We start from the raw sequence: 22,500 nt of genomic DNA on the forward strand, positions 1-22,500 counted from the left end.
GAGATCCCTAATTTGGGCCCCTTCACCCCATTAACAGTGTGTTTGGACAGATGTTTTGCAGTAAGAGATTCAGAGTGTGGATTCAGTGTGCAAATGCAATACACATTTAAATATATATATATGTATGTATATATATATATATATATATATATATATATATATATATATATATATACTTACATTTTCCCTACTGTCGAATGACTGTGCTGCATGATATGTTTGAGGAAAACATCACATTTATGTACAGCTCAAATGGCGTAGCGGTAAATCAATGTGGCTATGGTGTGCATTTCTGGGTTCAAGACTTGCAAGGGCTGATTATTTTGTTGCTGGGCAGAACAAAGGTTGCTGGATACAGAGTGACTAAGGCACTTTTAAGCAGTTGTAAGCAGGTTTGCGTGGGTTTACATGATGGTAAGCAATGCTGACTTTGGTTAAATATGCTTACCGACAGTTAGCCTTAAAGTGCTTAATCTGTGTAGGCATTGCTTAACGTCACACAAACAGACTTAAATCCACTTACTACTGCTTAAAAGTGCTTACTCCTGCTTACCCCATGTGCTCATTTTTTTAAAAGAAAAGAAAAAGGGGTGATAGGAAAGCGGTGAAAAAGGGGACACTCAGAGGGAAAGACAATAGGGAAAGTATCTAGGAATGTGCAGGGCAGGTGTAGGAAAGGTTCATAGCTGTCCATTTCTTCTACAGCAACAGCTGTGCATATAAACTGAATTTGGAGGTAGATTTGGACACTCATATCCCTGAGAGAGGTGTGAGGACAACAGTATTATGTTGTGAGGCCAATTAGACCAGGTTACATGTGTCCAGTGGATATGTGTGTGAAATGGACAGCTATGTATGGGACGAGATTTTTTTGGGGGAACAGATTTGCCTTTTTTTAAGGTGAGAGTGGAATGTTGGGGAAGGATAATAGGTATATTTGTGGAGGTAGGTCGGGTAGGAAGACAGACAAAACAGACAAGACAGCATACAGGGGCAGTATATGACACGTGGGGGGTAAACACCTTGGATATGGAGGGGTGTTTGGAAATCAGAAGCCCATGAGTCCCCCAATGGAAACAGTGGAATTGAGATCCCCACCCATGGGTAGTCTCCACTGCACCTTCATATCCGCAAAGGTGGCTGTGCTGTGGGCTGGGTAGGAGGGGCAGGCTGACCCCCTAAATGTGCCATGTGGCCCTCAAGCTGGTGTAGCAGATATCCAAACTCCCTTTGGAGCTCGCTACGCACCAAGCCCCGGACTTGACAACAGGTGACAGTTTCCTGTCCGCACCCGCTCCCGGGGGGGCGAGCCCCATCCCCTGAGGCAGTTCTACCCAAAGGTGGTGGAGGACCAGTGGATGAGAAGGTCCTGGGGTGGGTCCCAGATGTGCTGAAGCCCAGTGCCATAGCCAGATGAGGTGGGAGAGGTGGACCCGCTGGGACCAGCCTTCCCAAACGTGCTACGGTGTTGTAGTTTTAAAACATATGTGGGTTAGAAATAGTCAACACAATCCAGGATTAGTTATAACAGCATGCATAGATATTCCCATTAACCCAAAACACCAGATTTGGAACAGTTGCATAGCAAACAGAACAAGTGCATATATGGAACCACAGTGGCCATTACAATGGCATGAAGGTTACACTGATAGCAACAGCCCACCAATCATAGTATTTCAACATAAAACATTAATAGAAACACATTTCAATATGTATTAAACAATAGGCCATATGTCCCAACAGTAGGTTTGATGTAAACATACCCATTGATTTGTGTATTTAGATTATTGTTGCAGATATGGTAGGGGGGAGATGTCAATTAACAACTTCTATATCATTGTAATTCTGACAACTTTAATGATCATTGCTCTAATCATTAAGGTACATGTATTATTACACTACCCTATGGCCTTGGTTTGGCCAGTGGTATGTTTGTAAAGTGTATTCTCAACTGTTTTATAGCTAAATTCTACACCTCTTACCTGGTATACCTGTGGAGGGAATGTTTGTTAACACTACCTGACTGTTTCTACACATATTCCCAGATTCCGAATTAATATTATGCACATACCTCTCAATCTCTTATTGCACACAGTGTGGTCAAAGCTTGACAACATGGGGGTGGAAATGGGACATATTTTGAATATTGCTCTCATGAACTTTGAGGGCTGATAGAGTGACAGGATTTGTTTCATATACATTTTCTGAAAGTTTTGAGGTCTGAAAATCGTATGTATGTCATTATTTGCTGACTACAAATCTGAGATCATCCCACTGATTTGACAGGTAGACAGAGGAACAGGCAGAAAATATGAGCCAATTATCTGTACATTCAGAAAAATCTGTACAGTTGAGAGGTATGATTATAGATACAGCTTACTACAACTCCCAGGATTCGAACCATGACTGTGTCTGCTAAAAATACATTTTAAGTCACAGTAGAGTGTGCTATTTGGATATTACTGTCTATTTCTTCAGTGTTTTCTGTCTCAATAGGGCATATGTCCCAACAGTAGGTTTGATGTAAACATACCCATTGATTTGTGTATTTAGATTATTGTTGCAGATATGGTAGGGGGGAGATGTCAATTAACAACTTATATATCATTGTAATTCTGACAACTTTAATGATCATTGCTCTAATCATTAAGGTACATGTATTATTACACTACCCTATGGCCTTGGTTTGGCCAGTGGTATGTTTGTAAAGTGTATTCTCAACTGTTTTATAGCTAAATTCTGCACCTCTTACCTGGTATACCTGTGGAGGGAATGTTTGTTAACACTACCTGACTGTTTCTACACATATTCCCAGATTCCGAGTTAATATTATGCACATACCTCTCAATCTCTTATTGCACACACTGTGGTCAAAGCTTGACAACATGGGGGTGGAAATGGGACATATTTTGAATATTGCTCTCATGAACTTGGAGGGCTAATAGAGTGACAGGATTTGTTTCATATACATTTTCTGAAAGTTTTGAGGTCTAAAAATCATATGTATGTCATTATTTGCTGACCACAAATCTGAGATCATCCCACTGATTTGACAGGGAGACAGAGGAACAGGCAGAAAATATGAGCCAATTATCTGGACATTCAGAAAAATCTGTACAGTTGAGAGGTATGATTATAGATACAGCTTACTACAACTCCCAGGATTCGAACCATGGCTGTGTCTGCTAAAAATACAATTTAAGTCACAGTAGAGTGTGCTATTTGGATATTACTGTCTATTTCTTCAGTGTTTTCTGTCTAAGTCTCTCTTGATTGTACAATCTGACCTTGTAATTACAACACTTTTATACAGACATTCCTACACATATTTTTATGTAGCACACTGAGAGAAACAATGGTTGACACAACAGTACTATTCTGATATCAGATGTTACTGAATGCTACATGTCAGGCCATACTATACCAGAGTAAACACTACCAGCCCAGGATTTAAATCTTTATTGGCAGGTATATTTTTCTTATCTAACAGACCTGTGGAGGGAATGTTTGTTAACACTACCTGACTGTTTCTACACATATTCCCAAATTCCAGTTAATATTATGCACATACCTCTCAATCTCTTAATGCACACACTCTGGACAAAGCTTGTCAACATGGGGGTACAAATAGAGGCATGTTTTGAATATTGCTGTCATAAACTTGGAGAGTTGGTGGAGTGACAGGATTTGTTTTAATATACATTTTCTGAAGGTTTTGAGGTCTGAAAATCAAATGTAGGTCATTATTTCGTGACTGCAATTCTGAGATCATCCCATTGATTTACCAGGGGGACAGAGGAACAGGAAGAAAATATGGACCAATTATCTGGACATTCTGAAAAATCTGTACAGTTAAGAGGTATGATCATGCGTACAGCTTACTACCACACCCAGGATTTGAACCATGGCTGTGTTTGCTAAAAATATAACAATTTAAGTCTCAGTAGCATGTGCTATTTAGATATTGTCTAGCTTTTCAGTGTTTTTTGTCTAAGTCTCTCTTGGTTGTACAATCTGATCTTGTACTTACAACAGTCTTACACAGGCATTCCTAGACATTTTTTTTATGTAGCACAGTGCGGGTAACAATGGTTAATACAACATTACTATTCAGAGAATGCAATGCTAAAAATGCCATATGATACCAGAGTAAACACAATCAGTCCAGGATTTACAGCTTTGTTGCCAGGAAGTTACAGTTTTATTTAAATACGACCTATATGGGACTATTACTGTCATATTATCTGGTTTATTCAGTACAACCCATACACAAAAGGTTTTTATACTGGCAGCTGACTTTCTGCTACTTTTATATTTATTTGGTATGACTACTACAAGCAGGATTGTTACTCACCAGCCTCACTATGCAGCCTTTGCAGCCTACTTGCATGGGCTTCCTGATTCACAGCCCAATCAACTGCAGCTGTAAGGGAAATAGAGAAATATTTAGCCATACCTATCCATCATATACATGGGCTGGACATTATTAAACAGTTACTGGTATGAGTACTTACACACTGCTGGGACATCAACCCTCTGTCTTGATTCTTAGATCCACTGGTCCAAGAGCTCCCTCTTCTTCTGTTTCAAGTCGGCATAGTAGTGCCTGACCTGCTTACCAGTCCGAAGGATACCAGTGGCACTGGTGAGGTCACGGATGAGACAGTCCCAGGCTTCTGCTTTAAATAGGGAGCCTTGGTACTGTCCCTGCAGCAGTCTCTCATCATGTTTTTTTACCAGAAGTCTTACCATGACCTTGGACTCCTAGATGCCCCAGCGCTGTGCCCAAAAGGGCAGTCCTTCTTCAACTCCAGCCATGCTGCCCACAGTGGGAAGCTGCAACCAGTTATGAGCTCTATTCCCACCTGTGGGGTTTAAATGCAGCCAATTTCCCACCCTTTGCTGTGATTGGATAGTTCTGAATATGCTGATCTAAGCTAAGCTATGGGAAAATCTGCTTAGCTGAGGTTGGCATTGCTTAAAGGGGCAGGTTCCGCACTGCTTACCAATGGTCAAATCCATTTAGCTGGGCTACTCATTGCTTAGCAGTCATATTTACACAATGCTTACACCTGCTAAGCAGAGCTATGCAATGCTTAGCATTGCTTATTTTTCATTTTATAGACTATCTGCTGTATGGCATTGATTCATCATTCATTACATATTATAAATTTGTTTACTGCCCCTGACATCCCCCAGTGTGCTTTCATTACATTTATTCATGTGTGACTATAGTGTATGGGGCACTTGTGTTTATATGGGGATTTCACAACTTTATTACACTGACACCTCACATCTGGACCTAATGCAGTACTCCCATTAACAAATACATGTTATTTTGCAGGTAATACAAAAAATTGTTTATGCACTGCTGTCGCATTTAAAATGTGAATTGGTTACAGTGGGGAGTGAAACGAGAATAGCTGCTTACAAAGCATACACTCTAACCACTACACTATTGACATACTTCTTATGTTGGATGTCTCATGCTGTTTAACTTCTTGTGCTGTTTAAGCTGGACTAAGTTTGGCTAAGCAATGAGCAGACCCACGCAGCTACGCTTAAACTTTATCGCATTTAAAAAAAAAGTTTTGTTGTGTTATTTTAGCTGTACCCTTCAGAATATCCCTGCTAATGCTAAACCATGTACTTTTATCAGCTTTCTGCTTCATGGTAGGCATACCTCTCAACCTCTTGGAGCAAAAACTCTGGACAAACCCTAAAATGATGGGGGGACAAATAGGGACAGATTTTAAATATTGCTCTTGCAAACTTAGACAGTTGATATAATGATAGATCTTGCATTAGCATTGATTTTCTGAAGGATGTGGAGTCTTTTAAACTCAAATGTTTGTCATTATTTAATGACTTCAATCCTCAGCTATTTTCCAGAAAGGTGCACATTTTAGGAGGAATACACCAAACATATGAGACAAACATCTGGACATTCTGCAAAAATCTGTGCAGTTGAGAGGTATGTTCCTGACGTGTTGGGGGTGTTATGAGTGTTCTCACTCATTTTAATTGCTGAAAGGCAATTCTGGAGAGCAGGGGCATGTGGTAAAAAAAAAAAAAAAAAAAAAAAAAAAAGTACAAACATTGTCTTTTATAAGTATGTATATACATTTTAAAATATGTAATTACCCTATTCTCATATAATTGTACTGTAAACAATTAATGCCTTTCTCAATATGTAGATAGTACTATGTGTTTTTTATTACTTTATCTAGACTAATATGTATGCATTGTTGCTCACTGTCTGTGTCTCAGACATTTATTGTAATTGTTTAATCTCTATAACCTTGTTTTAATCTGTGGAGCTTTTCTCCCCGGGCCTCCACTGAAAATGGAAATTATCCAGCTGGACTAGCCCGGTCAACAAATGTAAAATAAAAATAAATAAAATAAATGTGTATTGTAAGAGTTCTGCTCTCAGGCACACCCCTGCACTCGTATATGGCTCCATGTATGTTTAACAGTACAGGCAGCGCACCTTCATGAATATGCAAGGTACACTACGGGAGCAGCCCTGCCATGCAGTAATAACTTATTCCTGCATGGCTGCTTGCTGAATCCCAAGGATAGTGTGAGACATGATCAGGAAAACTTTGAAAAAAATTATATAAAGATATACATATATACATACATATCTATATCTACATTATCTACATATATATAAATATATATATATATATATATATATATATATATATATATATATGTGTATAAAGAAAAACTTCTTAGGTGGAACTGCATAGAAGGAAGCCAAACCGGTGTTGAGCACTTTCGTTCTTTATTTGTGTGAAGAACTTCATCTGAAAAACTAAATAATAAAAAAAGCAGTGTGGAAGTCAAATAAATAGAATACCTAGTACACTCACAGCAGCCAATAACACAAAGGAATTCCTAAGGTAAAAAATCAATAACTATAAAAGCCCATCAGTGAAGGACTCTAGAGGTAATAAAAATCAGCAACTGATACTTATCATGTAAATGTGAATTTCAAACAGAAGCATACACAGTGTCCATTGTAAATGTGTGTGTGTGTGTGTGTGTGTGTGTGTGTGTGTGTGTGTGTGTGTGTGTGTGTGTGTGAGTGTGTGTGTGTGTGTGTATATATATATATATATATATATATATATATATATATATATATATATATGTGTGTGTGTGTGTGTGTGTGTGTGTGTGTGTGTGTGTGTGTGTGTCTGTGTGTGTGTGTGTTTGAGGGTCTACTTGAAAGGAATGAAAACCCACTTACCTGAATCTCTAATGACCGAGATGACTTTGCTAAAATCACACTTTAATGAACATCTGGAACACTCAGGGAAACTAACCACTCATCCATCCATTAAAAAAAAAAAAAAAAAAAACACACCAAAGCAAATCACACCTACCCCACACCCCCTAACTAAATATACCAACTCTGAGAATGCACTGCAGTGTGGAAAGAGGCAAAGTTCATGGTGGCCAATTGGTTCTTATTCCACATTAAATTTCTTGTTTTCTGAGTGTTTGTTTAAGTATAGTTTCAGCGAAGTTATCTTGGTCATTAGAGATTCGGGTAACTTGGATTTTGTCCTTTTCAAGTAGACCCATATATACGGTAGGACTGAAAACACACAAACTAACAAACTGTGTAGATTGTAAAATATATTCTCCAGCATGACAGATTATAAATATATTTACAAAATCTTATTCAAAACAGTTTTGGCTACACAAAGGTGGTGAAAATTTGTACTAATAACACCACATTAACTTCAAATACTGAAATTAAATTACACTGAAAAATAAATATGCACATTGGACACAAAGTACAGGGATGAGAAAGAATTAGTAGCAATGACCTGAGAACACTTGAGCATGAACTTACAATATCATTGTATTTGTTACTATGGGAGGAGATTCCTCAAGATTGGAGACATCCACTTGTACAACCCATATTTAAAGGATGGGCAACAGGACAAACCCAGAGTCTCAGAGACCCATAACTTAAGATTGCAGACATGCACTTGTTCAACCCATATTTAAGGGATAGTGCAACAGGACAAACCCAGGGTCACACAAGCCCATAACTTATGACTGGAGACATGTTCTTGTTCATCCCATATTTAAGGGATAAGGAAATAGGACAAACCCAGAGTCACAGAGGCCCCTAATTTAAGACTGCAGACATGTACTTGTACAACCCATATTTAAAGGATAGAGGAACAGGACAAACCCAGAGTCACAGAGACACATAACTTAAGATTGGAGGCATGCATTGTTCAACTCATATTTAAGGGATAGGGAAACAGGACAAACCCAGAGTCACAGAGACCCATAACTTTGCTTTCTTTTTATGGAAAATTAATGGAGGAGGTTATTTTGTATAGTGTATCATCAGAACTGAAAAAGACTAGCCCCAGGATTCATGAAGCTCCATGCAAGAATAAGACTATTCTTGCATGGAGTGGTTTATGTCCATTTAGAATAGCAGTGCACCTTGCATATGCATGAAGGCATGCTGCTATTTAATCTAAACAGACACAAACCAGGAGCGAGTGCAGGGGCATGTGTCAGCAGTGCCTGCATATGTAACACACCCCCTTCACTCAGAAAGTGCTGTACAGCACTTTGTGACACAGATGACTGTCAAGTTATATAATATTAGAGCCTGGCTCTAATATTATATAGTAAACGAGTGTCCACAGATACTGAAATGTAAGTAGCTAACATTTCAGTGTCCATGGACACTGGAAAAAAACACAAACATCTAGAAGGCAGCAGCCTTCAAGTGCACACCCCCAAATGTATACACTCTTGCCCTACATCCATGGAAACAGTAGGGCAAAGGAAAGCAATAAAAATTAAAAACATATATATTTTTTATCAAATAAATCTGAAATTTAAGCAGTGTGCAGCTTGTTTGCGTGGTGCGCCACTATGGTTAGCCTGGCTGAAATCCTGAAAATGATAGAAAATTGCTACTGTGATAGAAAACATTATCAAGCTGCTGTAGTGTAGTGGTATTGTCATGGTATAGCATATAGCACATGCTCAGTTTGAATCCCCCTGCCAAATTGTTTAATAAACTTTTAAGGAATTTGAATGATATATGTCAATCATATGGCTCATGTATAGCACAGTAGGAGTGGGAATATGTAAAATATAAATGTAAAAAAGAATTTATAAATTTAATGAAAAAAATAGATTTGAGCAATGCTTTGCTAGTGTAAGCATTGCTTACCTGCTTTCAGCTCTGCTTACCTGGTGTAAGCATTGCTATGCGGATTTGTGCAGAGCTAAGCATAGTTCAGCATATTAAAACCGGCCAATCAAGAAAAAGTGTGGGAAAACTGCCCTTTTTAAACCGCACAGGCGGGAATATAGCCATAACCATTTGGGATTGCTCACAGCAGGATCAAAATGTCTGGCGTTTGTGAAGGTGTTGTCTTCCAAGTGCAACACTGGGACATCCAGGAGTCCAGGGTCATGATTGGGCTCCTAGTAAAAAAACATGATGGCAGGCTGCTGCAGGGCCAGTACCAGGGCTCACAGTACAAAGTGGAGGCCTGGGACCAACTTGCACGTGATCTCACCAGTGCCACTAGCATACCCCGGACGGGTAAGCAGGTACATCACCACCATAATGACCTGAAGGGGAGGAGGGGTGCACTCTTGGACCAATGGATCCAAGAAGCCTAAGCGCAGGATGTCCCACCTGTCTGTAAGTATGCAGTCTTATGTATCTCTAAGTATGAAAAAAGTTCAACTTGTGACTGTGCAGGTGTGATTAATGTATGATGTCTCCCCATACAGATGCTGCAGAGAGGTCCCAGAATGTTGAGGCTCATGCCCAGCAACTGGCCTAGCTGCATTGGCAGTATGGTGAGTACAGAATACCCCCTACTATTAGCAGTAAGAAACCAAATTATAGTAATGGTAGTACCGCCTGCATATACAATTGTGCTGTAAATGTCAGGAATAAATGCCTGTGTTAGGCTGCCAGTGTTACAATGGAGTATTCCCAGCTGCTGTGTAATACAGATGTCAGTAGCTAACAGGGTACAATATGCAGGAGAGGAATATTAGAATATGTATGAGTGTGTCTGAGTGAACCTGCCAAGAAAGTGCCATGTCAGGGCTACTGTAACAATTAGAAATGAAAAACATTCCCATGTGCAGATCATGCAGGAATATTAATTGTGGATTTCTAAGTTATACACAGATGTGTATGTCAAAACTAATAAAGGTGATCCCAAACGCTGGTGTGTGTCATCTCACTTGTACCTGAAAATTAGAAATGTGTATGTCCTGCAAAATGCATTAACTGATGTGAACTGAGTTAGCACTGTTTGTCTGTAGACTTTAGAATGGGCATGTCAAATAACTGAAAATCCAACAGTACATATTGCCATCAGAATGTGTTTTACTTGTTTGTCTGCCAGCAGTGTCTTGTGTTAACCTTTCAATTTCAGCTCTATGTAGCTGTGAATGTACTGAAAAATTTATAAGGCTAACAGGTGCTGACGTAAAACCTACACTATTTACTCAGGAATCTAAATAGCAGTATGTACTTGTAAAACAGTCAAATGCGCAGTCCAGCTAATGTGCACATGTTTCACAAACAGTGACACCAGTGTCTATTGTGTATGCATAATGTGTACTGAAAATGGGAAACAAATAATGCAACATGCCATAATAAAAGTATTGTGCACAAAAATATGTACTAGATAGAAATGTCACAAACCACATACAATACCTCCCCGGTAGCTCAGTCTGCTAAGGACTAGGTCAGTAGTTCAATTTTGCACACACTCCACGGTTCGAATCCAGGGACCACCGCTAACATCTCACAGTCTGGTTCTACAGTTGTAAACTGCAATCTGAATAAAAAAAGTAATGTACTGCAACGTACAACATTTTCCATACAGAACACACAGGTAAAGAAATCCAAATAGAAATATTAGTATAATGTGTATAACTATGAAAAGTGTACAACTGGTGTGCTGATCAGCCCCTGTCCTACAAATAGATGCAAGCTAGACATCCACACTCTGCAGTCTGGCCCAGACAAGCCCCTCAAGTGTCACGCTGTCATGGATAGTTTCCCCATTTGCCAAGAAACCTGCACACAGAGAATGTCACAGTAGATATATGTGAAAGGCACAACACACTCCAGGGCCTGCAACTAATATGTGAATCTGAAATATATGTAGAAACAGCAATGTAATGTGCACATAATTCATCTGCACAGGGCCCACAGGTAAAGAAATTGGTATAGAAACATTTCTGATGTGTATAACTAAATTAAGGGTACAATTTCTCTGTTTATATCTACAGCTGTTGGTGTGCTGTAGCAGCCCCGTGGCCCAGGTTGAGTGTAAGTGTGGTCAGAATGTACAGTAGTGAATTGTAGTGTGCTGACAAATATACTTGATAGCAGTTGTCAGTTGAATCTGTTCCCTTCCCCAACCACTCAACTGATCCAACCATCACACTGAAACCAACATGGGTATGTTCCTAAACAAACCTCTACTGTTTGGACCGTTGTTCCATTTGGTTTATCATTGTTTAAACTGTGTGCATACTAATATTTCCTGTTGAATAATCATTTTACTGCCTGACTGATATACCACTAACTGGCATGCTGTTGCAACCCTGAATGCTATTCCATATATGCATGGGTTCTGTTTGCTATGGCACTGTTATAATTGCACTGTTTTGGGTAAATGGGAATATCCATGCATGCATGCTATTTTGACTAATGTTCTAATGTGTTGTGCATGACTAATTAATATTCATTGTTAATTTCCACACCATAGCACATATGGGAAGGCAGATCCCAGTGGATCCACCTCTCCCACCCCACCTCCCTCATCTGCTAGTCCTGCACCACTCTCGGGTGGAACCGCTGCAGAGGATGGGGCTTGCCACCCCCTGCAAGTGGGCATGGTGAGGCTGTGCTCATCCGGAATGAGGTCTGTGGCATGGTGTACAGTGTCCTCCAGATGGAGCTCGATGACCACCTGCGCCAGGTGGAGGGCAGGCTGGTGCATCTAAAGGGGTAGGCGGCCCCTCCAGCCCAGTCCCCAGCACAGCCACCTTTGTGACTGTGAAGGAGTAGTGGTGACTGCCATCGGGTGCCACTACTACCATCGGGGGGCTCATGAGCCTCAGATTCCCAACCACCCTCCCTGTCAAGGTGTTTACCCCCCATGTGTCATATACCTCCCCTGTCTGCTGTCTTGTCTGTCTTGTCTGTCTCCAAATGCGACCTCGCCTACCAAACCTCCCTCACTACACTTACCAATAATCCTTCCTTGACATCCCACTCTCAACTTAAAAAAAAAGGGCATTGTCCCACAAAAAAATCATGTCCCATACATAGCTCTGCATTTCGCCCAGAGACATGTACCCATCACACAATCTAACCCTACCAATCATCCATATTGTATGATCCCCACACAACTCCATGTAGGGTGTGAGGCTTCAAATTCTAAATTGCCCACATTGAAAGCAGCTGTTGCTGCCAAAGAAATGCAGAGCTATGATCCTTTCCTACACCCATCCTGCACATCCCTACTTGCTTCTCCTATTGTTTGTCCCCCTATTTGCCCCAATTTCACCACTTTCCTAGCTCCCTATTTTCTTTTCTTTATTTGAAATTAGCATGGGTTTAAGCGGCTCTAAGCAGGCGTAAGCTAAGCTAAGCTCACGTAACCATCATTTAGCTCTGCACAAACCCACTTACAGCTGCTTTAAAGTGTCTTAATTACTGTGTCTCCAGCAGCCCCTGTTCTGCCCAGCAACAAAAAATTCAATCCTTGCAAGTTTCAAACCCAGGACGCTGCACACTATTACCAAAGTGATTTGCCACTAAGCCATTCCAGCTGCATATAAATCTGATGTTTTCTCAAACATATTATCCAGCACAGTCATTCAACAGTAGGGGAAATGTATTTATATATGTAGATGTATGTGTATATATATATATATATATATATATATATATATATATATATATATATATATATATATATTCACACACACACACACACACACACACATCTATATATATATATATATATATATATATATATATATATATATATATATATATATATATATATATATATATATATGTCTATATATATATATATATATATATATATATATATATATATATATATATATATACATATATATATATATATATATATATATATATATATATATATATATATATAAACAAAGAAAAATATGACCAAAGGTACTGTTAATGGGGGTGAAGGGGCCCAACATAAGTACCTCTTGTAATTATTGATATCATCCCCTCCTCCACAGCTGAACAGGTCTACCTTGCAACACAATAACCAACACTTGCAAGTCTCATACCCAGGACCCTGTACAACATAGCCACAACAAGTTAACAGTAATCCATCTCAGCTCTACTATCTCAGGATGATATCAATAACATATCATGTCGAACAGTCTGTGTACTATAGGGAATGTACAATGTGGAAGCAGTAAACATTCCAATGATACACACACACACACACACACACACACACACACACATATATATATATATATATATATATATATATATACACACACACACACACACACACACACACACACACACACATATATATATATATGTATATATATATATATATATATATATACACACACACACACACACACACACACACATATATATATATATATATATATACATATATATATACATATATATATATATATATATATATATATATATATACATATAAATGCATATACACATACATACACATATACTTATATTAGAAGCTGCGGTGGTGCAGTGGTAGAGTTGTTGCCTCACAGCAAGAGGTTCTCCCTTTCTATTCTTGGCAAGAGTGCCTTCTGTGTGGAGTCTGCATGTCCTCCCTGCATTCGAAAGACATGCATAGAATGGGCATGCCTTTATTGAAGGTTGGTTGTCGAGTTGGCACCTGTTAAAAAAAAATCTACTGCCAATCATTAGCAGATCAGAGTTCCGCTGTGGTGACCCCTAACTGGGAAAAGCCAAAAGAACAACAACACATATACATATATTACTACTTATAGATATGTATAAGAAGATCTACATTTAGAGGGTGCACAGCATATTGAACAACCAGTATTCCTACAGTTGCCACTTTTTAAAATGGCCAATGTTTGATTCTTTCATACAAAAGACAATTATTGCATGAAACATATACCCACAGATAAGTCAAAGGATATGACACCACACACAAGTTTGCATACATAGAAATGTTTATTTGTGTACTATTTCAGTTGTATATGCCATTTCATATAGCAGTTAGGTGTCTGAAATACATAATAACTGAGTAATGCAGCTCTCAAACAAAACATTTGATACAGTAATCAGAAAGCATAACATATGTTGCTGTCCAGGCTAAATCCTTCAAGTAGTACAACAGTAAAAAAAAAAAACACTTGCCTGGACGATAAGAATCAATCAACACCAATTAATTACAGATGTAGTTCAGCAGCCTCCAATTACCCTCTGTACTCAACCCCTAGGGGGAAAAGAATTAAGTTGTCACAATGAAAATGTATCTGTTACATAACAATCCTTAACTTAAAACATCACTATCACACTGACAAACAGAACTGTCTGTAAGACAGTAAGCCCTAGCCCACCACTGTTCCTATGGTGAAATATATAAAAATGTACAGCCATATACCTTCATGTGTCTTACTACTGATATCCCTCAGATGTTGTAACAGTCTAGGTTAAAAATGGTGCATACCCCTCCCTCATAGAATGACTTACAAGGGCATATAGCAGTGTTACATACACTGACCTCTGGATTGTACAAGGTCACACGTGTTGTCCAGCTGTAGCCCTCATATATATGGACCCTACCTCACAATTTGTGCGGGAGTCCACAACATTACTGGAAAGATAGCAGGAATGCCAGCACTAAATAATGATAGGCCACTACTTAACAACCTCTTACTGCATGACATATGGACAAAGCCTGGTATATAGGTGAAGAACTGACACTGGAACACAGGGCTATATTTGCAATATTCACCTAGAATGATGCCACAGTATAAAGACAAAATGATTGATTTTAACAATTGGCTAAAATTTTGGCGTCATTCAAAGGGGATCCAGTGTCTGTCAGCCTGGGATGACATGCTCGACAAGCCATGTTGCTTCACTAGGGACGGCTTGCACCTGTCACCCCTGGGCTTTTGGATATTGGCAAAGGTTCTTGCCACCCCCATAGTGCCTTTTTTAGGCAAGGCTCAAAAGTCAAACCCACCTCCATAGACAGCACAAGGAACAAGAAACTAAGGGTAATGCTGCTAAACGCCAGAAGTCTTAACCTCAAGATGCATGCACCCGAAGCTCTCCTCAGTATGGAGAACATTGATATCTGTGCAGTGACAGAAACCTGGTTCAAGGCTCCAGAGAGCACCCCAGCACTACCAGGTTATACCTCATATCATGCTTTTCGGCCCCAAAACTCGGACCGAACCACAAAAGAAGGGGGAGTTTCCATATTTATCAAGGATATCCACACCTCCAGGTTAGTGGCATTGCACGAAGTATCACAGACCATCCACGTGCAACTGACAGTGGGCAAGACTGCTTTTCAGTTTATAGCATCCAACAGACCACCCTCTCAAAGTCAGGAATCCCACTCGGCTTTCCTGAAAACATTGGAGAACATGAAGATCTCTCCGAACACCATTATATTGGGTGACTTCAACTACCCAAACATAGACTGGGAGCATTACTCAAGCCCCAGCACCTTAGCCCAAAGATTCCTGGAATTTATAAACTCAAATGCTATGGAACAACTACAAACCAGTAAATGAAGAAGCAAGTAGAATTGAGCAAAAATGCCAGGTAAATCCTCAACTAGCCAAGGAAATACGAAGTAAAATAGTAGCAGTGTTCTAAACGTAGGTTTATTTCTTTCTCAACCAACAACATACGTTTTCGCTACTGTCCGACAGTAGCTTCATCAGAGAAAGTGACAAACGAAAAAGCGCCAAACATTTAAAACTAACAGTGACGTAGGTACGTTACAACACGTCACTGAAATTCACACAGAACCATTCTCATACAGTAACTTTGTTGTATGTATACAACAATAAGTTGCATGTAAAACCAAAATTATATCAACAGTATAATGTTTAAAAATAAAAGCAATTCATTCTACAAGTCTATACATTTGAAATAACTTCATTGCGAGTATAATATGGTGTGTTGTAATTCGCTAGCTCTACTGCTTCACAATTTCAAGCAGGGTTTAAAGAGTTGAAATACGAATTCATATGAATTATCAATCATCTTACCAAAAATTATGCATTCTATGTTAAAAAGTGTTTTATATAAAAGATAAATAAATGATGGTAAAAAATAATACAACCGTATTATGTCAAAAAATAGATATTATGTCTAATCATGTACAAGTGTTTAAAATTATTATGTTTACTATAGTTATAAACATGATTAACATTTAAAACATTATGTTCTTTAATTAATTTTACAACCTGTGTATTCATCAATTAGGAAATTTTACCTCAAAGTACTCCTTAGTTTTAGAATGCAAGTAATGTTGCAGTTTTCATTTAACCCTGGTGTACTAAACACATCTAATGTTAGTTGCCATTCTAATTCACATGCTTCTAATAGTAATGAAAAAGGACAACCTCTAATAGTAAAGGGGACATGATCTATAGCTATAAAGTGGAAGCTGTGGCCAGGGTTATTAAAAATATGTTTCGCCAGAGCATTATCACTTTTGTTTTTCTTAATAGCATAAATGTGTTCATACAGTCTTTCACGTAACTTGCGGTCTGTTTTCCCTACGTAAAAGGCTGGACAACAATCACATGTAGCTAAGTAAATAATAGATTTAGTCTCGCAATTAAGTTTATAATTAATATAATATTTGTTATTCCTAATAGTAAAGGAATTTGATATTTTCAAATATTTACATAAACCGCACATAAATGTCCCCTTTTGCCTTGAGGTGATATCAGTTTCTTTATTTCTTTCCAATAACATTTTAAGGTTGTTACCTTTCTTGTATACTATGATAGGATTGACTCCTAGTTTTTCTGATAATTGTAGGTTACTTCTAATGAAGCACCAATTTTTAAAAACTATTGACCTAATCTGATTAGAGTTGGTATTAAAAGTAGTAATAAAACTGGTGGTAAATTGTTTAGCCAACCCAATATTTAAACTACTCTGGTTGTCTATAGTGTTTATAATAGAATTGTCAGAAGTGGGACTAAGAGGGTCCCTCATGATGTTATACGTATCTTTAGCAAGCAATGGGATGTAAGTTCCATTTGACCGTTTTAGTTCAACTTCTTGAATAATCTTGTCAATGAGTGCTGGAGGGTAACTTCGGTTAATAAACATGTCCCTCAATAGTTGACATTCTGCATGGAAAGTTATGTCAAGGGTACACATCCTTGCTACTCTAATGAGTTGCCCTTTAATTATTGACTGTTTGTGTTTAAATGGATGAGAACTTGTGAAATGGAGAAAAGAATTGCAATACGTTGGTTTTCTGAAAATAGATGAAAAATACAATCCTTTTCTGGTATCCTTGTTTAGTTTAGCATCCAAATAATCAATTTCTGAAGTAGAAAAGTGGTAAGTAAATCTAAGAAAGTTGGTTGTGGAATTAAAAAAGTCAATCAAGGCAGAGGCCTCACTTGCATTCCCATGGAAAAGAATGAAAATGTCGTCAAGGAATCTGGTATAATATTTAATGAGTGGCATAAAAACTGGGTTGTTAAAAATATAATGTTTTTCTCCCAGTATGCTACAAATAAATTTGCCACACTAGCGCCACATGGTGAACCCATTGCTATCCCTTGTTTCTGTAGGTAGTGTTCTTTATTAAAAATGAAGAAATTAGATGTTAAAATGATGTCTAACAACTCTGAAACGACATCGATTTCTCTTTGAGTTGCGTTAAGTTCTTTCAAAATCAGTATTATCCATTCTACCGCCTCGTTATGTGGTATAGAGGTGTATAAATCGACTACGTTAACTGTAAGAAAGTTGTAAAAGGCGTCGAAATCCAGGTTATTAATATTACTAAGAAATGACCAAGAATCCTTACAAATTTCCGGGATATATTTTATATATTTGGAAAGGATATTATCAACCAATTGTGCACAGGGGTATGTCATAGACCCACGGCCATCAATAAGGGCTCCATAGGTGGATTATTGAGGTCTTTGTGTAACTTAGGGATACCAACAATAATAGGAGTCTTAGGAAAAGGAATATCAATGTAATTGTAAGTATCAAGGTCAATCTTAGCTCCTATGAAAAGGTTTCTAAAATAGCCTCTAATTCTAGAATGAGATACATTCATTTCATTTAATGAAGATAATGTGTAAGCTGGACTTTGTAACACTAACATCATTTTCATGATGTAATCAGAAATATCAAAGATGACTAAGCCACCACCTTTATCTGGCTTTATCACCCTCACTGGTGAGAGGCAAAGATTGTTAAAAGCAGCCATCTGATCTCTATATATGTTTGGTTTCCCATACTTATTACTAGAATCTGACATTTGGTTAAGGTGTCTGATGTCCAGTTCACAAATATTTTCAAATAAAAGTAGTACAGGGTGTAGGGGAGGATTAAATGTACTAGTGGGTCTAAGAGTATCTGAAGCTGTAAACACTGAATTATTGAACAGTAAATTCAAATTAAGTTTCCTCACGTAACATTTCAAATCAATAATAGTTTTTGCCAGGTTACAATGTTTACTGGGTACAAAAGTGTTACCAAAAGATAGAAGTTCAATCAATGAGGGTTCTAGTTCAATACTAGAAAAGTTGTAGATTTTAAAATCACCTTGCGGATTGATTACCACGCTCAGTTTGCACCCTTCAACAGTGGAAACATTGTTGACATTTAGTTCAGTTGTTACCGATAGTTGTTCCAGTTCTTGTTCTTGTTCCTCTGGTATCGAGTGTTGCGTGCTCCTAAAAAATTCCCCTTATTTGCAGTGTTATTTGAATTGTTATTATCCGCAATTCTTTGTTGGTACTTCCCAGGATTATTGTTATTATTAGCCCGGATTCTTTACTATTAGAGGTGGTCCTTTTTCATTACTATTAGAAGCATGTGAATTAGAATGGCAACTAACATTAGACGCGTTTAGTACACCAGGGTTAAATGAAAACTGCAACATTACTTGCATTCTAAAACTAAGGAGTACTTTGAGGTAAAATTTCCTAATTAATGAATACACAGGTTGTAAAATTAATTAAAGAACATAATGTTTTAAATGTTAATCATGTTTATAACTAAAGTAGACATAATAATTTTAAACACTTATACTTGATTAGACATAATATCTATTTTTTGACATAATACGGTTGTATTATTTTTTACCATCATTTATTTATCTTTTATGTAAAACACTTTTTAACATAGAATGCATAATTTTTGGTAAGATGATTGATAATTCGTATGAATTCGTATGTCAACTCTTTAAACCCTGCTTGAAATTGTGAAGCAGTAGAGCTAGTGAATTACAACACACCATATTATACTCGCAATGAAGTTATTTCAAATGTATAGACTTGTAGAATGAATTGCTTTTATTTTTAAACATTATACTGTTGATATAATTTTGGTTTTACATGCAACTTATTATTGTATACATACAACAAAGTTACTGTATGAGAATGGTTCTGTGTGAATTTCAGTGACGTGTTGTAACGTACCTACGTCACTGTTAGTTTTAAATGTTTGGCGCTTTTTCGTTTGTCACTTTCTCTGATGAAGCTACTGTCGGACAGTAGCGAAAACGTATGTTGTTGGTTGAGAAAGAAATAAACCTGCATTTAGAACACTGCTACTATTTTACTTCGTATTTCCTTGGCTAGTTGTGGATTTACCTGGCATTTTTGCTATGGAACAACTAGTCACCACTCCCACAAGAGGGGAAAACATACTAGACCTGATCATTACCAACATGGGGACTCTATGCTCCATACCAGAAGTATATCCCTCATTGGTAAGATCAAACCATAAATTAATTTCACTGGATATCCACATCCCGACCCCACCCCAGCCCAGAAAACCACAGTGAAAAACTTCTCAAAAGCGAACTTCACACTTCTCAAAACCGAAGTGGAATCCTTCAAGGCCCCAGGGCCAGTGGAAACTACGGCCCAAACTGCAGAATCCTATATAAACGCATTCTATGGACTTCTCCAGGAATGCATGGATCATGCTATCCCTAACAAAATCAAGACCCAATCATCCAAAGGCAGGCGTCCAGTCTGGTGTACCCCAGCCATAAATAAACTGTACAACAGAAGGAGGAAACTACTACATGATAGAGCAAAATCCCTAAAAGGGAAGGCATCTCTGATCAGTACTAGCAGAAAATTACGATCCTTCATAAAATCCTCCAAGGCCAGCTTCGTGAGAAAAATTGCACAGGATACTAAAGACAATCATAAGGCTTTTTTCAGTTATGTTAGGAACCTGGGATGCAACTCCCAGACTTGTTCTGAGTTGATTCTAAACGAAAAAAATACACTGAACCCACAGACATCGCCAATATCCTGGCAGACAGGTTTATTGCAAACTACCCCCCCCCAAAAGAGCAAGTATCTATCCCGGCAGAGTGCAGCCTCCCAAACATCTCTGATGCTCAGGTGAAGGCCGCCCTCGCCAAAGCAAAAAACACTGCTTCCATGGGACCAGATGGCATCCCGGGTTGCATCCTACATGAAATCCAACAAGAACTAATCCCTCAAGTAAAACTGCTGTACAATCTCAGCCTCACTACAGGATATGTGCCCAAAGAATGGCGTACAGCAACAGTGATCCCACTCCACAAAGGTGGCACCTCTGCGGACCCTGTAAACTATCGCCCCGTAAGCCTGACTAGCCTAGTCTGCAAGGCTATGGAGAGGATCATCATGGAACTCATAAACAAAGACATTGGGGACCTACAGACACTAGATCCTACCCAATTTGGCTTCGTCAAGGGCAGATCCTGCCTTTTGAACCTGGTCGACTTCTTCGAAACAGTCACCAAGGCCATAGATGAAGGGAAGGTAGTCCACACAGCCTATCTGGACCTCGCAAAGGCATTTGACACAGTATCTCACTCGGGCATCATAGATAAGCTATCCAGCCTAAATATAAACTCCTATGTCACAAGATGGGTCGCAAACTGGCTCAAAGACAGAACCCACAGAGTCAGAGTTGCTGGAACCATGTCAGACTCATAACCGGTCACAAGTGGCATCCCACAAGGTTCTGTCCTGGGACCTCTGTTGTTCGGTATTTACTTTTCTGAGGTACAGGCCAACGTGGGAGGACTATGGCTCACCAAGTTCGCAGATAACTGTAAACTGGGCACCATAATTGACTCTTCAGCTGACACAAACATCCTTCAAAAAGGTCTTGCAGAGACGGATAACTGGTGCCAGAGCCATGGTCTAAAGCTAAATGCCAAAAAGTGTTTAGTCATACCCTTTGGCAAAAACAATGTGCCCACAGATTATTACATAGGTGGTAACCCATTAAGTACAGAGAAAGTAATTAGGGATCTTGGGGACCCAAGTTGATAGCAATCTCTCCTTTGACAACCACATTGCCAAAGTGGTTAGAAAGACCTTCTACATAGCCCACCTCATCATGAAAGGATTCACATCTAGATCAAGAGAGGTAATCGTGCCCCTTTATTCATCCCTCATCAGGCCCATCATAGAATACAATGCCCCCTTTGGGATGTACCTTACCCGACACCTGCAGCAATTAGAAAGACCCCAAAAGTACCTCACCAAGAGGATCAAGGGACTCAAACAGATGCCATATGCTGCTCGGTTAAAAAAAAACAGCTCTACTCAGTTGCATACCACCTACATAGAGGCGATCTATGCCTGACATATAAAGCTATGACCAACCCAGAATTAATGGACATGCTCCACCTCAGTAAATCTAAATCCCTTAGAGCCATGCGCTCGAGGGACTTGAATCTCAGCACAAAAATAAATAGAACATGCTGGAGGGACAGATTCATAACCCAGAGGCTCCCTTCGCTCTGGAATAGAATTCCAATTCATGTTAGGCAGAGCACCTCACTGACTCTCTTCAAGAAGAAGGTTGGGAGGGTGGCCTAATGGTTAAGGTGTTTGCCTTACAAACACAAGGTACAGGGTTTGAATCTCACAGGGGATAACTGGCTAGGCTTAAAATGGCTCGCAAGAGCAGTTAGCCTAGTACTAGCCTATGAACCTATGAACCTATGAACCTATGGATGGGGGATCGTAGGTTTGTCCCGGGGATTACTTCTGTGTCACTATTAGACAGAGGCTCAGTAAACTAAACTTAAAAAGGGCACAGTATACTCAAATCAAGGGGTGGCATAAGCCAAACACAATCGGGCTAGGCTTATAAATGCCCCAGGGCAGATAGCCTAGTATGAACCTATGAAC

The sequence above is a fragment of the Protopterus annectens genome, chromosome 1.part1 (assembly GCF_019279795.1).
Source record: "Protopterus annectens isolate FY-2018-M chromosome 1.part1, PAN1.0, whole genome shotgun sequence".
In the NCBI taxonomy this organism is placed as follows: Eukaryota; Metazoa; Chordata; order Ceratodontiformes; family Protopteridae; genus Protopterus; species Protopterus annectens.